Source organism: Nelumbo nucifera, chromosome 7 (genome assembly GCF_055504915.1).
Source record: "Nelumbo nucifera cultivar China Antique chromosome 7, China Antique-T2T, whole genome shotgun sequence".
NCBI classification, from domain to species: Eukaryota; Viridiplantae; Streptophyta; class Magnoliopsida; order Proteales; family Nelumbonaceae; genus Nelumbo; species Nelumbo nucifera.
Genome location: NC_142655.1, coordinates 10,468,605 through 10,481,368, shown reverse-complemented (window position 1 = coordinate 10,481,368; position 12,764 = coordinate 10,468,605). Strand labels below are relative to the sequence as shown.

Genomic DNA, 12,764 nt, shown 5'->3' with positions numbered 1-12,764 from the left:
CAACCTCATTTTGTAAATTCAAGCATTTAAGAAAATCAATATGCTTTAAAACATTCATTGAAGCATGTCCCAAATGGTCATGCCAAAGAGAGATTTTTGAAGTAGTCATACTTTCATTTAGAGAAACAGCAGCATTACAAGGTAACAAAGTATCATTGAAATTCAAAAACAACTTGTCACTGTTTGGCTCTTTATTACATCTGAATTTTCTAAGACAAGCGTTGTCCAGGATGTATAAGCTTCCTAGTAGTTTCCCTACTGCCAGAATCTTTTCAGTCTGCAGGTCTTGCAGCAGACAATGGCTAGGTAAGAATGTGAACTTTATTTGGGCAGACTCAACAAGTTTATTTACTGATAAGAGGTTGAATTTAAAACTTGGAATATGCAATGTATCTTTCAAACAAATATCAGTTGACAAATTAATATTTCCAATGCTATGAACAAACTTAATGGATCCATCTGGTAGGCAAACAGGTAGTGGATGTTTAGTGGGTCTAGGCTTATCAAAAAAGGATTTATTTCCACACATGTGGTTTGAAGCCCCTGTGTCAATTATCCAAGTACCTGGCTTCATTAAGTCAATTGTACTCAATGCAAAACTTAAAGCACATTCAGTATTGAAGGAATTACCTGCATAGTTGTCCAGGTTAGCAAAATTGACATGGCTGCCTTCCATAGTCATCTTTCCTTTCATCAGCTTTAGAATTTCTTGTTGCACCATATTTGCCAAATCCACTTTCTTATCAGTTTTCCCAACAAGCTTATCTTCAGTTCCAAAATCAAAGGGAGTTTCCACCATGTTGGCCATTGTTCTGTTTCCTGATTTTTTCTGCTGCTCCTTGAACTCCTTATACCATTCTGGGTATCCATGGAGCTTGAAGCAAATCTCCTTTACATGTCCCTTCACATTGCAATGATCACAATACTTGTTGTCCTTATCCTTCCTTCCCATGTCTGTCTTCTTATTATTTTTCCCTATTAGTTCCATCCCTTCTATAAGGTTGATTGGTGTTTTGGGTTTTGGCAAATAACCCAGTAGAGTCTATGTTTTCATTAAAAGCTGTGTGTACTTCTCTCTGTTTCTCAACTCTGAGAACCAAGGAATAAGCACGATTCACAGAGGGTAAGGGTTCCATTACAAGGATTTGACTCCTTATATTATCATAACAGTCATTTAAACCCATCAGAAATTGCATTAATCTATTGAATGAATGCAAATCAGCAACTGTCTTAGCAGAACCACAGGTACAAGGTGGAATAGGCATTAAACAGGTCAGCTCATCCCACAGCCTTTTAAGCCTAGTGTAATACTTAGCTACTGATTCATTCCCTTGAGATATTGAACTTATATCTCTTTGGATTTGATACAACAAAGGCCCATTGCTTTCACCAAATCTTTCAGCAATTTCATCTCAGAGTTCCTTTGCTGTAGTAGTATAAAGAAAGGCATCTACTATTTCTTTTGAGATTGAGTTAAGGATCCAGGAAGTTACCATGTAATTCACCCTTGTCCATAGCTCAAACTCTGTTGTTCCTTCATCTGGCTGAGCAATCCTCCCATCTACGAAACCCAGCTTCAGTTTCGCACCTAGAGCTATCTTCATAGATCTGCTCCAGGTGAGGTAGTTGTTTCCAGTTAATGGTGTTGTAACTAGCATCATTCCAGGATGATCCGAACTGTGCAAGAAGAAAGGGTCTCCGTTCGAGTTGTAGGCGGACTCTCTCGTAATCTCTGCAACAACTCTAGGCCCGGTCGTATTTCAACCATTTCAAGTAACAGAGGTATTCACCTCTTCTTCCATAGGGTTGATAAGAAAACAATCAAATAGAAAGGGTAGGCACCAGATCTCGTCGCTCTGATACCATGAACAAAAGTAAAGCAACAAGAAGAAAAAGGCAGGAAGAAAAGAAGAAGAAAGTGGAGAAATATCCTTTTCATTCTCACTGTCGAAAAGGGTTACAGGGGCAGAGTTTATATACAGAGTGCCAGCCAATAACAGAAAGCCAACTTAATTAGTAAAAGACAAAAGAAAAAAGAATTAAAGAATGACTTAAGAAGGTAAGTAACTCTACAGTTAGATTATGGAGGAGAGCTTCAATGGGTTTGTTGTTTGTTGAGGTGTTGATAGGTGGTGGGTAGTTGCAGTTGAGAGCAAGGAGAGAAGGGAGAGGGGAGGCTGTTGAGTTGCAGCAATAGAGGAGGACAAAGGGGAGAACAAGTGACTCGAGAGAGAAAATGGAATCCATGTACACTTAACTCACACACAAGTATTTCTGTGTTTATTATTTCTCGTCTTTAGTTGGTTAATTAAGAAGAGCACAAGTCTAAGAGTGTTGGCGCTTTTTATTTTCCTTGAGTTCATCAGGTAAGATTAAAAAGGCGGGTCAGTTTTTTTGATAGTCTGTCTTTTTAACATAGTATATTTCTAGCTTCTAGTTTTCATCATAGAATCTAGGCCAATATTGGTATTATGAAAGCATTCGTCTGTCTTTTTAACATAGAATATTTCTAGCTTCTAGTTTTCGTCATAGAATCTAGGCCAATATTGGTATTATGAAAAAAATTGAAGGTATTAACAGCTCTAAATGATGCACTAATTGTTGTCCTATATATGTTATGTGGGGTTAGTCAATAAAGCATATATAAGTTGTTTTTAAAAGTTCACTTTCTCAAATATATAGGGTATATATAAGCAATTAATCATACCTTTTTTTTTGGCAAGACTATGCATTTCAATTTAACTATAATTTTATATACATTAGATATAGTTACAATGGAGATATTCAATGATATATTAACTTCCATTTAGAAGATAGATAATTTTAATTAAGTTAATTAATGAAGTAGTTTTTATTTTAAAATAAATATTATTTACTTCACTCAACAAATAAAATTGGTGGTCTAGAAGTTGACTTGGTGTTTGAATAATTTTTGCCTTTAGATCATGGGTCAATAGTTCAATACCTAGGTTGGATAAGTCAAACTATGACACATCATCCATCTATGTAATTATAATATAATATAATTACAAAGCCTATTGCAACTGGTTCTAAATATTTACTCATTGGGTTGGGATTGTGTCTACCCTAATCCCAACCCATTGACAGTACTTTTAAGGTCTTTTCATATTATTTATCAGTTAGGCTAAACTTAGGGATTGCTGGAGTGGTAACACAACAATACTTGTCCCCCAAACTTTATTTTGCAATAAAGACTCCCAAACTTTTAAATTCCAACAGTTTCCCTCTAATCTGCTAGAAGGGTTAGTGGTAAAAATAAAATGATTCAATTGTTCATTTGAGATTTGAGATTCTATGAATTGAGAGTAACAAATATAAAAATCATAAAAGGAAAACCATTTTAAAGTACAAATCATTCTAATGCCATTGGTGAATGATCATGCTCAAGACATTTTCAAGATGAATTTTGTTGAGAGATTAAAATAATAGAAAAACAAAGTCCAAAGGACAATACAGTCTCAGCAGAAAATTATATATAATGGCACTTTGAGGTTTTAGAAATACTTAAAGGAATTTTTCAAGATTTAATTTATGGAATGCCAACGAAGGGGGCAAAGTGATTGGAATGCAGTAGTTTTAAGGGTCTATATCCAAAACAAAGTTCAACATCCCTAAGGGGCTAAAGACTTACTCCGCCACTACTGAAACTCTCCTCCCCGGTCACCCGCACCAAATAGTCTTGGCTTACAATCCATGCAGGTATAGTTTCATTGCTGACTACGAATGGTACAACTACTTTTCAGTAGCCGATATCCTTGGTTTAAATTTTTATAAAAGGAACCGAGGGAGAGCTCCAGTAGTACTCGATTGGGCAATGGAGGGGTATTGGTGCGAGAATGCTTCAGCCACTGATCCCAATTACGCCTGCCGCGGCAACAGCCAATGCTTTAGCTCCCCCAATGGCTCTGTTCACAAGGTTATCAAGGCAACCCTTATCTTGACGATGGATGCCAAGGTATGTAACTAACTAATTAAGCATCCCCCCTCCTCACTTCTTCTTTTCTTTTTTCCATGAGCATTAATTTCTATAGAAAACTTTATTATTTGATTGCAGACATTGATGAATGCACCAACCCAGCAAACCATGACTGCACCGAAAAGGCCGATTTGCACAAATACGCTTGGGAGCTACAACTGCACTTGCCCACCTGGTACGGAGGGGGACGGAAAAAGAAATGGACGAGGTTGCATCCCTCTCCCGCCTTCACGAACAAAATTACTGGTGACACAAGTACTCGTGGGTAATACAATAACGCTCTTTTTTGCTTTTATATTAAACTAGTTGACACCCATGCCGATGCACACATTTTATTAAGAATAAGGGTAAAATACAAAAGTCTCTTTCTCACAATCATAAAAATCTCTCCTATAGTTTCATTTTAATAAATATCTTTCCTAAACTTTTGAGAAATTCAACAAAAACCTCTCTTTTGTCACTGTTCCAGATGACAAACGTTAGATTGGTATTGATTTATCCAATTCAGCCCCCAACTCAATTTTTAAAACACTAGTTTATGTGTTGAGTGAATTAAATAATATTTATTTTGAAATATAAATTATTTAATTAATTATTTTTTAAATTGAAGTAGATTATTTAGCCTAATAATATATCATTGTATATCTCAATTTCGACATAATTGTTTTTTATTGATAATTACAATTTAATAAAATATATCTAATGTATACAAAATTATAGTTAATGAATTTTAGGCAATTTAATAGAGTAATGAAGAAGAGAGAGAAGTAAAGGTGTGAATTATTGAAGGAGAGAGTTAATGGCACAACTAATGAGAAGTAATAATTAAAGGAATTAATGAGAAAGAGTTAATGGGAGGAGATAAAATCTCATTGGACACATGAGTTAATTTGTTCAATTTAAAAATGAGAAAAAATAAAAAAAAAAAAACAGAAAAGAAAAAGATAAATGTTTCTCAACAAAAACTAGAAAAAAGATAAATGCTTCTCAAACATAACAAGAAGCAGGAAAGTGCCAGCTTGGCACATTCCATTTTAATATATAGATATAGCAGATATAGATAAGAGCGAAATAGAATATAAACTCTACTTCACTTTTTCTTTAGATTTTATTTTACTTTGCTTCTCTTTTGTTTTAATTGTTTTACATAATTGCATGCAATAAAAAATAAAGGAAAAAAATATAAAAATTATAACAAAAATAAATTAGAATTTGCATTTAAATCATTCGTGTCTACATATTTTTGCATCAATGCAAATGAAATTGCACGCAAACAAAACTCACTTTAGCAAATTCATCTTAAAATTTACATCATGCATCATAAATATTGTGCAGTTGTGCACGGAACACGTATAGTGAGGGCGGCCATTTTTTGCAAAATAAGAAAAAAAATGCCAGATATTAAAACTGTAACCAATTTATTCCTCCCATGACTCCATATAGCTGGGATCAATTGGATAATGGCCTTTCTTTCTAAGCCTTTTTGCTAGACAAATGGGCTATACAACAGGGTGGAACCCATCCCTAAAACCAGTTCCCTACAATCAGCTGGAGAACATAGTAGCTAAGCCAACCGAGTCTTGTTATAGATATAAAGTAAATGGTAAAGAGAGAGGCTTTGGCTCTTTCTACAATTTTTTCTCACAACTTGTTCCCACATCTATACCCACGAGACATTACAGCTACATATTGTGAATATCTCTCCACTCATGGGAGATGTTCCAAATACACGATGGTGGCACTCAATGGGTAGACATATGTAAAAACAATTTGATATAACAGATCCGAAGTGCAATAAAAGATTGAGAGAGGAATATGGAAACTGTTGAGCCCAGAAAATGGTGCCACATATAAGATCCTTTGGATCCTTTTGGGAAGCTCACCTCTGAAAAACTTAAATAGAAAGTCCATGTGTATATTTTGTAACTGTACATGTAAGTAAGGGTGTCAATGGACCCCGTTTTGGATTGGATTCCGTTCAGTCTAAAATTAATTTGGATGGATCAACAAAACATATTGGATTGGACCTGGTCCGTATGTAACAAATTTAGATTGGATTGGGTTGGATTAGGCCAACATCTAATCCATTGATATAAGATAAGAGTATATGTGTCGATGAACCAGGTTTGGATTAAAATCAATCTAAATCAAAATGAATTTAAACAGAACGGACGGTTCAGACATTAAATTGGATTGGTCTAAATTAGTCCAAAACATTCATTGGATTGAATTGAACTTGGTCCATTTATAATGGACTCACATTAGACTGGATCGGATTGGATCAAATCCAGTTCAATTGACACCCCACCCCTACATGTAAGCACCTGTGTATTTGTGACAGTGGGACATTTTCCAACAAACTGGATGCATATATGCTCCAGTAAATTAACAGATGGTACCATTTATTTTGTTGGTTTCTGACTCCTCTAAGTTATATGGATGATGCAGGTATGGGTTTAGGTGTTGTGTTAATTCTTGCTAGTTACTGGCTATACAAAGTTTTGAAGAAAAGGCAGATCAAGAATCGTAGAGAAAGCTATTTCAAAAGAAACGGTGGATTGTTACTGCACCAACAAGTCTCAACAAAGGAAGGAAATGTTGAGAAAGTAAAACTTTTTACTGCAGAAGAGTTAGAAAAGGCAACAGATCAATATAATGAGAATCGGATTTTGGGTCAAGGGGGCCAAGGTACAGTATACAAAGGTATGTTACTAGATGGAAGAATCGTAGCAGTGAAGAAATCCAAAATAGTGGATGAAAGTCAACTTGAACAATTCATAAATGAAGTTGTTATACTGTCTCAGGTCAATCATAGGAATGTGGTCAAATTGTTAGGTTGTTGCTTGGAGGTAGAAATTTTGTTGCTAGTTTATGAATTCATCTCTGGTGGTACACTTTCCTATAATATCCATCATCAAAGTGAAAATATCCCGTTGTCATGGGACAACCGTTTAAGAATTGCAAGAGAGGTTGCAGGAGCAATTGCTTATCTACATTCAGCAGCTTCAGTACCAATCTATCATAGAGATATAAAATCTTCAAACATTCTCTTAGATGATAAAGGTAGAGCTAAAGTTTCAGATTTTGGGACTTCAAGATCAATTGAAATTGATAAAACTCATCTGACCACAATAGTACAAGGAACCTTTGGATATTTGGACCCTGAATATTTTCAATCAAGCCAATTCACGGACAAAAGTGATGTTTATAGTTTTGGGGTTGTTCTTGTAGAGCTCTTAACAGGGGAAAAGCCAATTTCTTCTATTAGACAAGCAGAAGAAAAGAACTTAGTCACATATTTTGTTTCTTCAATGGAGGAGAACCATCTTTTTGAGATTCTTGATACTCATGTTATAAAAGAGGGTAGAAAAGAGGATCTCCAAAAAATTGCTTATCTTGCAAAGAGATGCTTGAGTTTAAAGGGGAAGGAAAGACCAACAATGAAAAAAGTTGCACTGAAACTTGAAAGTTTAAGGAGCTTTGAAGGGCATTCTCAAATTCAACAAAATATCCAAGAGGTGGAGTGCATGGTAGATGAAAGTTATGGTCCATGGAGTGCAACTGGACGTACAAGTTCAAAGAATGGTATCATTTCACAACAAGAGGAAAAGCCACTACTGCTTAACTCATCATCTTAGCTGTCTTTAATTAGTATATTAGAAAATATTTCATTTTTACTTGTTACAATTTACAACTTTACATGATATGTATTTGTATTCTACCTAAATGAGAGAAAATGCTATGTGCCCATATTGCTTTATCTGATATAATGCTTTAGATGGATCATGCACTCTACTTTTTCTACATTACATAAATCATATCTATAAAATTAAATTGCAGAAATTTTCTGTAATGTAGCAAGAGTATATAATAATGACATGTTTGGTCAAGTGCAAATATTTTAACACTGGGAAGACATTAAACAGAACGAAATGGTGAAACAGAATTGATACAATTGATTCCATATAATTGGGATAAGGCTTGGATGATGATTATATGTTGGAGTTCGGTTGTGGCCTGGATTCAGAATGGGTATTGTATTCTATTATTCCATTAACTTGCATATTGAACTGTAATTTATAGGTTATGGGTCAATATTTTTGAAGAATTAGCAATACAACTTCTCAAGTTTTAATTGTATATATAAAATTGAGGACTGCATCAATACTTGAAATGGTTAAGCTTCTTGTCATTTTAAATTACTAATCGGACAGTCGACAAATCTTTTTGTATAGTATTTTGAACTTCTCAAAACTCAGAAGACCAAAATGGTTAAGCTTCTTGTCTGGAATGGCCTGCACCACAGACAGCTTGTGGAAGTCCAAAACAACAAAAAATCAGAAAGTCTTCCACACCTAAAATCTTTTGTCCAACAGCTTGGTGGACCAAGATACTTACCAAATGGTCTTGATCTTTTAAAAGACAAAACCCCAAAAAGCTTTCATTAATGATCAAGGAATCTTAAACCCATTTGTTTGGAGTTCAAAAGGAGTTTCCAAGTTCCTCAACTTATTTATATTATTACTATTCTCTCTATTATAATATATACGTATTGATTTTAATATATAAAACTTAAATAATTGCATATAAATATAAAAGTGTAAAATTTTATATTATGTATATAGCCTTTTCATCCATTTTTTTTATTTTTTATTTTTTATTTTTTATTTTATGTCATTTTTGAAAACAACCAACTGAGAGACTTTTGTGAAGAAAGAGCACATAGAACAAGAGAGAGAGAGAAAGAGAGAGAGAGAGAGAGAGAGGCTTGGCTTTGTTTATAATTATTGATCAACTAATTTGAGTTTATAAAATTATACCCAAGACAGTTTTATAAAAATTTAAGTTGTTGAATTAGAGGATGATCGATTTGTATTTTTTGGATACAATGATTAAAAATAAAATATTCAATATTGTAATAATCAACTCAATTTCAGCTTCAACTTTAGGAAGTTTACAACTTTCTTAATAACTCAATCGCTAAAAGTTAAAATAATAGCCACCAACCATTTTAGTTGTTAACAATCATTTAGTGAGAATGAAGCCACAATACTTAAATTCCATTTAATTGGTATTTAGAATTCATTTAAAATAAATAAATAACCAAAAATTATATACTATTATAAAATGAGGACTAACTTACTAGTTACTACAATAAAATATAGAAGCAAGACGAATAGGTTGAGTCAGGTTTATGGTCAACCCAGGCCCAACCCTAAGCATTGGGCTTGAGGCTAGAGCCTGATGTTAAGCCCGATTTGTTCAACCTAGGCTTAACTCGAAATTGAAAATTTACATACTTGAATTTGGTTTGGTTTCGAATTAGGCTTGGGATGATCAATTGGGCTTAAGTGGGCTTATTACGCCCAACGAGTTAAAAAATTGCATGAACCTATTGATTATGATTTAAACCTTCAAATATAAAATTATATATTTTGTTTGTAGTTAGGTTAGGCTAATGTTGGGCTCGCGCAGTAGGCTCCTGCTATGGGTGGCAATTTTTCCTGTCCCCGATGGGTACCCAAGCTCCCTGACCCAACGGGGTTGGGTATGGGGGGTACTTTGGTAGGGTCAAGGTTGGGGATGAGGCTATCCCTGAATCCCTGCCCCGACCCGTTCCCAATTAATAAATATATAATTACATATAATATAATATTTATATTATATTATTATTCATTTATTTAATTATTTTAAAGATTAAAACTTAAAAAACAAAAACACTCGACACTTAGAGTTTAGAGTCTTCAACAGACATAGACAAAGAACTCTGAACTGTGAACCCTAGTCAGTCTTCTTCTTCCTTAGTCTTCGTCGCCGATTCGCTGACCATCATCGCTGTCACCACTCACCTGTCGAACATTGGACGTCTATCATCGCCAAATACCGGTCTACCACTCGAGTCTTGATAGAGGACAGAGATACTCAGAAGAAAGAACTGAAACTCAGTCTTAATCTCTCAGACTACCAATCTATCATCGCCGATCACCGTCGCCGTCACCCACCGGCCTCAACTTGCAATGGTCCTCTCTCTCTCTCTCTAGGGTCAGATGGGGAATATAATCCCTGCCCTGAACTCACCCCGTTGCCATTCGTAACTCCTGCTACATGAGGGCTATACTCAAGCCCAACTTGAAAAAATAGGAACGCATGAGATTTTGGGACCGAGCCTAGCTTGAGGACCAAAAATATTCAAGCGCTGCTCATGTAAAACACTGGGTTAGGCCAACTTGGGCTTAAGTTGGGCCTGCCCAAGTTACATTGCTACAATCAAAATGATATAATAATATTTTATTTAATACCCCATTTGGTTGTAAATTAAATTCCATTTAAACTCCACTTGAAAATTTTGTATTAATAAAAATTTTAAAATTGTTAATAAAAATTAAAATTCTATTTAATTTATATTTGCAAACGAGTTGAGTTGTTTTAGTAATTTGTCCCATTTGGTTGAGCTACCATACTCGATCGGATAGCTTATTCCAAGGACAGTAACCGTATCTGCCCTTCTTATCTGCCGAGAAAATTAGCATGTCATTAATGGTGATTGATAGAGTTATTTTGTCCTTTTTGGAATATTATGAAATCAATCATTATTAAGTCTAACGTAATTGATTCTTAGAAGAAGATTATTGGGCAATCTCCAAAAATTGATACTATCAAAATAAATTTGACGCATTTTGGCTAAACAATGGGATGTATTCAGTTGCAGAAGCATGGGCCGCTTGGGAGGCCCACAACCTGGCAGCAAATTTATTAAACCATTCCATCATCATTGAAGGTGACTCTTTGCTTGTGATATCCTATCTGAAGCGGCTCATCGACCCCCATGGAATCTGCAGAACATCATCGAGGAGTGTTTGGAATTGAAAAATCATGCAAATGAAGAATTTGTCTATAATCACATGTATCAACAAACTAATCAAGCAGCGGACTGACTTACCAATCAAGCATTTTTCTCTCAGCAGGGTATAGTAAGTCTCAATCTTAGTAACCTTCTATTGAATTTAGCTTTTATTTGTATGTCTGATTTGTAGGAACGTACTACCCCCGTCTTGTACAACCTCCTTTCGGTTTACATCAAAAAAATTATCATCTCATTAGTCATTAGATGGGCTTTCGCCAATATACATAATTTTGTTTTTCAAAAGCAAAAACCACTGCCATATCAAGAAAAATCATTATATTTTTTCAAATGCCAAACTCAACTAGTTGACATTATAGTAATACAGCATTGCAACATCTGTAAACATAGCATTGCAACGTTTGGTTCTCAGGTTGAGCTTGACCCAATCCGGTTCGGTATCTCACTTCATTTAGCTGGATTGGGTGAATTGGAATCGATTTTGACTGAACCGAAACCAATAACGAATCTGTCATTATCCCTAGTTTTCACTCCTTGCAAAGATATTTAGGGGTGTAAATGGTATTTGACAATCCAGTTTTGAATTTGATATTCAACATAATCGAATCGAATTTGGATAATTCGAATATTTAATCCGTCAAATTCAAGTATCCTATTCATACCGAATAGTTAACCGGATTCAAATTTGGATATGACCTGATTCGATTCGATAAATATCCGAATTCGACTGATTATTTAATTTTTATATATAATATAAAATATTTTATATAATTTATATATAATAATTAAGTTATATAAATAATTTATATATTTATATACTTTATATTAATAAAATATTTATTAATTATTAGAATAATTAATTAATTGAATTCAAATTGAATCAAATATTCGAATATTTAATTGGATTTAAATTCGGATATTGTCTTATCCGATTCAAATTCGACATGTTTACACGAGATGTTCCAAAAACTAAGCAAAGCTTGAACAAACATGAGCTCAGATTTATGTTTAACCATGGGCTCAAGGACCCAAGTTCGCCAGTTGGGTAATGCTTGGGATTGAGGCCTAAATATTAACTAGGCCCAATCCAAAATTCTTAGCTCCACCGTGCAAGTGGAATGAATCTCAACCATGAATCGATGCCAAATCTACGGCTAGGATGCAGTTTATAGGGGGTTACTAGTAGATTATGGGGGACTGTAATTTCATATTTCTGTGGTATAGTGCCGTGTACTTCACCATATTAACTAAGCCCTAGGCCCTATGCCTTAGGTCCTGTGATTGAACCTAGGATGATATTAATTAGCTCGGGATGGTTTGGGGGGTCGGTTTGGCACAGCCCTTGGCACGAGCCTGCATGGGCCTATGCCGTGTTGTGGGCCAAGCTGGTCCATGGGTCAAGCCTTGGGCCAGGCTAGGCCGCAGATCGGACCAAGCTATGAGAGGTCCATTTTTAAAAAAATTGAAAAAGATGTTTAAATTTTTATTCATGACATTTGATGTATACAATTGTTTAAATTTCCATTATTTTTTATCATTTTTAATGAATTCATTATACACAATAAAGGTCTCAACTCATATGTTATCTAATAATATTATTAAAACTATCAATTAATATTTTTATATTTAAATTTCTTACTTTTATTAGTATTTATTAAGTTTGATTTTTAAGTAAAATTAAAACACATTTTTAATATTTAATAAATTTTGTTAATATTTATTTTTAGTAAAAATTTAATAACTTTTTAAATTAATAATTTTTTAATTGTTTAACCTCAACCTATTATATTATTTGATTTAAATAGTATGAGAATCCTATTTCCAATTCTAGGCGGAATGAGATTCCCTCATAGGAGGAATATGGGGGAATGCTCATTCCGAACCCCCCACGGCCGGAATGCCATT

The 12,764-nt window shown here is 34.4% G+C and overlaps 1 pseudogene; it reads left to right on the top strand.

The window, feature by feature from the left end:
- The first annotated feature begins 3,835 nt into the window (after positions 1–3,835).
- LOC148790155 (wall-associated receptor kinase-like 22 pseudogene) lies at positions 3,836–7,635 on the top strand (annotated as a pseudogene).
- The last annotated feature ends 5,129 nt before the right edge of the window (positions 7,636–12,764 follow it).